The 4,871-nt window shown below is 45.8% G+C and overlaps 1 non-coding gene across 1 annotated transcript; it reads right to left on the bottom strand.

The window, feature by feature from the left end:
• Positions 1-2,197: 2,197 nt before the first annotated feature.
• Trnat-cgu (transfer RNA threonine (anticodon CGU)) lies at positions 2,198-2,270 on the bottom strand. The gene has a single exon. It is a non-coding gene; the product is annotated as a tRNA-Thr (tRNA).
• Between the last annotated feature and the right edge of the window lie 2,601 nt (positions 2,271-4,871).

The raw sequence follows: 4,871 nt of genomic DNA, 5'->3' as shown, positions 1-4,871 counted from the left end.
CTTTATTCTCTTTATTTGTTTAAATTCAGTGATACACTACGCACCAGTAAAGACCAGCATCGAAAACAGTGTATCGAAAGCCCATACTTTCGTTGCATGTGCAGGACACATTCTGTATGTGTCAAGAAAGTATGACATCCACAAATAAGCACTTCCGAATGTTGCGGAGCATACAGCGCCACTCGTAGCCGCAACCTGTTCTTAAGTTACAATTCTTAGAATAAGGCTGCCGATGACCCCACGCTTGCGGAATGCCCCGCCGGAAATGTATTGAAGTGGCCTCCAGTTTCGTAACCAAGCGTTTTATCTCCTTTCCCTCCACTCAACCTTTTGCCTAAAGTATATCGTACTGTTTTTTTTTTCTTCTTCTGTAGTTTTATAGGCCTTTGTCGATTTTTTACATCCACAAAGCTCATACGTACATAATCCCCTCAATCCGTTCGTTTCGCTTATCACTTCTATATTCCGGCCCTCCTGTTTTAATCTCCGAAGTATTTAACTTTCATAATTCCCGTGACGGCAAAAGCTTTGCGCTGTACGGAAACCCGTTGAGTCACTATGGCCACTTTTTTATTCTTTCCTTTTTCTGGTCAGGGGTCTACTCATACATATTTCTTCAGAATGCCAACCAACGTTCGTGCTTGGCACTTACAAAATGCATCGGCCGCAGACGTGGACTTGGCATTTTTTATTTGTCCAGGCTTTTCACCCCTGTTTCCGACGCCCCCTCCCCTCTTTTCTGTCTCCCACCTCCTCCTTTTTTTCTTTTAGCCGCCTGCTTTTCAATACCTCGTAAATTGCCATTTTTGACATTATTCTCTTTTGGTTTCGCCTGACTCATCGGTCCCAACCGCTTGGAACTATTCCTGCTGCCTCCTTATACTCAGGTGCATCTTCGTGATTTATTTTTCGTCTCTTCTACTCCTCTGCTTCTTCAAGATTGTGTGAATTTTTTTGTACTTATTTCTGTTCTCGCCTGGCCTTCAACAAAAAAAAAAAAAAAAAAAAAAAACGTCCACCTATTTTCCACTCACTTTTCTTATCGTCTCTTTCTCGTCTGCTTTTCTTCTGCATTCCGTCTGATTGCCGTCTGCGTTTCCGTGCCCTCGCACTGAGCTGATAATTTGTCTAGTTTCGCTTCGCTTTCCGCTTCTTCAGATAAAACTGATCCCATCGAATTCGCTTCTGCCTACTCCGCTTCACCACTGCTTTTCTTGTTGTTTCTGTTTCATTTCAGCCTGCTTTTCACTGCCGCGCAAATAGCGGCATTAGTGGGGTCGAAGCATGTCGCCACTGCTAGGAGGGTGAAAGCACTCGCGAACACGCAACTGGGTGGTGGGATGCCTCGTACGAACGTCTGGATAAACGCCGACAGCCGAGTCACCGATGACGTAGTCGAAAGGCGTCGCTCAGACGCAGCGGTCTGTGTAAGGGACCCTTCATACACCCTCCGTCTTTTACCAGAGCGGTTCGTCGATAAAGGAGGCAGGTATCAGTGGCTATTCTGACGAAAGTTCCAGTTTTCTAGCGCTAATTTCAGCCCAGATACTCAATTTTATGTTATAGTTTGATTAATATCATGTCCATGGGTAAACTCTCTGGCGCCCAGGCACCGGAGTGGATCTGGTTTGCGCGCCGTTTGCGGTGATGCCAGGCTTGAAGTGTATTATCGTGGACAAATGAAACTCGCGACAACTCGGGCCACTTTACGACGCGTACTTCCGCTTCTGCTATCGGTCCATCGTGTGACGTCTGCATGATGTCGGCTCACGTGTGTTCAGTTTGGGGCTTACGCCATCTTTGACGATCAGATAAGTTACCAGTACCGGTTCAGCGTTGCTATTAATCTGAGTAAAGCTCAAATCGCAACTATAGCTGCTAGCATGTCCGTCGGTCGAGTAATCCAGTCCCACGGCTGAAGTCCTTCGGGTATACGCAGGTCGCCGTGCGGAAGTTCAGAAACTAAAACTATCAGTTTGACTTTGACCGGTGGCCAAGATTATTTCAAACAATAACTGCGTAAAGAGGAGGATGAAAGGAAGGGCGAGGGCAGGGGTGTTAACCAGAAGAGCTTACGGTTGACTAGCTTACTACGGGGGACGGGAAAAGCGGAATCACTTCGCAGATTGCACAAGCACGTTATACTCATGGAATCACAGAAATGATAAATTAATGGAAATGAAAATTGAAAACAACTTGCCGCAGGTGGGGAACGATCCCACGTCTTCGCATTACGCGTGCGATGCTCTTACCAATTGAGCTACCGCGGCGCCGTTTTCCCATCCACTTTCTGGGGTATTTATGTTTTTACTACTCTAACTAACCCTGGGAGTGTTAGCCAGAGCCACCACTCACAAACCTTGGCGGCGGATGTGAAACATCGTTTCTGCCGCAGGCCCCACTCGGGGCCTGATTAGCACAGCAAAATTATTAGGCTGTTAGTATATTTCAGCAGGCTCGGCTCTCTTTCACAGCTGAAGGGATGGTGCACTGCGTTTTTTTTTTTTTTTTTTTTTTGAGGGTGGAGCTTGTACTGAAATCTTAGGTGCGGGCAGGAGCCCTTTTGTGATCATCGCCCTATTTATCTCGGACTACAAGGCGCGCACCAGAGTTTTTAGAGCAAGCCTTTATCGGCCGACATCCCTATAGAGCCTGGTGTACTCGAGCACGTAACCAACGTTTACTTCCGAACGGACATCAACTTGGGCCCAACTCATTCTTAAGAAATCATTCAGAATTAATATGTGCCGCTCTCATGCGGGTAGCATAGAATCCTGGAGTCTATACTTAGATGCATCTCTTACTTATCTGTGCGTGCACCGCTTATCAAAACTCGTTTCTCGATGAGCATCATCCATCCCTTCTGTCCTCGTGACACAGGCAGCTACCGGATAGGAGTTACAGCGCTGGTGTCATTCGCTACATGCTGATACAATGGTAACTGACGCAACCGCTGCTTCAACTGGACTACAACACTTGCGTTGTATCGGCGTCTTCTTAATTTTGCCCTTTTTTTCAATATGCATCTACAGTAAATCCATGGAAGAAATCTCAGTCGTGACGCTGAAGTTGTCTGATTTATGGCCTGCAGAAGTGATAACGGTGCGTCAAAATTACTAGAACGCGGAATTCTTGCGCTCTCTTCAAGTACTATTCTCAGGGCATGCGGCCTTTTCCAGATATTGCGAGGAGGGCATTATGTGCTGCGCGGTCTTCTTTTGTTTGTTTTTGTTTGTTTGTTTATCATGTAGGACCTGGGCTGAACGTTCTGAAAGCGTGCGTGATCCTTCAACATTACTCTTCTCTTCGTTCTTTCTTCCTCTGCCTCACGCTCATCTATGACATTGAGTCCTCCACTATATTATATCATATTCTTGTTTTTGATTCACGTCTATCAGTAGTTTATTTTTATTTCGAGTAATCCAACGGGGCGCCAAGTCCGTATGGCAGGAGGGAAATTCAGTAGAAGGAAGGAAATTTGCTTCCAACCTCTCCATATGATCCCCTGGCTAGACCTAACTATACCTGTCCACTGAATATCTCGGTGTTAAGTACAAATAAAGTCACCTGTGTTTAGTAATACCGCAAACATTTCTATACCTTCTTGGCTTTACAATGCACAATTGTGTTCCCCTAGAAAAAATGTGCAATATATAGTTGCGCTCCCGAATGTACCAGCATACCATTAAATCGGGTGAGCCGGAACTCGGAAACAAAGCCAAAATTTATTCATTCACGAAAGTAACTCATTCACTATGGTAAATTAATTACTAAGCCCCGAGATTTGCCCTTATCTTTTACGGAGTTTCATTGCCTGGCGGCTTCATTCGACTGAAAAAAAATTAATATGACGGGAATGTCTTGTGAGAAATTCAACTCCAGCCCGAGCCCCAGTAATACATGTGAGAACGGGCTGTGTTCATGCATTCACGTAAATTCACGTTGAACGCAAACGTTCAACCATACCACGACAGCTACGAGAAACTGGGCCGAAACCGCGCGTTCCAAAAAGCAGCGTCATATGTACACAGAGCTTAGCGAGCAGAAGAAACAGTCTTTAGTAGCACGTGCTCCGATTTCGCATCATCATGCTCACCTATCCACCTGAGGCACACTTGTCCGGCTTCTGAACTGACGGGGCAATTACAGACCTACAAAAATGACTAGAGGCAACTGTGGTGCTACGCGGGTTCGGCTCCACCACATGAATGATGGTTAGTACGCGGATTTCTCTAACCTTTGTGCTTGCGGCTTCTAACGCTTTTTTGACGTTGTTTATTACGCCTCATCTTTCTAAATTTTCCAAGCACCCAAAGCATTTTAGATAAACACTGCAAGGCAATTAGTATCTGCACACATACGTAAACGTTGCGAACTGAGGCATTTGTAACGGTATATACATGTTGTTGAAGATCATCAACTTTCAAAGCCACGGTGCCGTTCGAAACCACGAGGCCGAAGTTGAGGTTAATCCATGTACTAACCCTAATTCCTATGCTGATTGGACCGAAACGCTTGAAGTTCCGGAAGACACTGGTGCCCCGAGCTCCCTCCACTGACTTTTCTAGAAAAACGTAAGTGGCTGGCGACGTGCTAGAACGTAGGAGCGCCTGCGCTCTTAGCAATGTGCGCGGCAATGGACACAGCTTGGCCGTTTGGTGTTGGACGCATCGGGATAAAGCAAAAGGTGCGGTATAGACAGGCGCGCGTGCGTTATAGTTCGAGCTATGATGATGATGATGATGATGATGATGATGATGATGATGATGATGATGATGATGATTGATGTTGATTTATTGGCATCCCCTTTGAAACGTGGTGGTGACACATTGCCACCTAGCCTGTTTGAGTTACTCAAGTATGTTTTGACG

This window comes from Dermacentor silvarum, chromosome 5 (genome assembly GCF_013339745.2).
Source record: "Dermacentor silvarum isolate Dsil-2018 chromosome 5, BIME_Dsil_1.4, whole genome shotgun sequence".
Classification (NCBI taxonomy): Eukaryota; Metazoa; Arthropoda; class Arachnida; order Ixodida; family Ixodidae; genus Dermacentor; species Dermacentor silvarum.
Note: the sequence above shows the minus strand (reverse complement) of the source record. Positions and strands in the feature narration are given on the sequence as shown.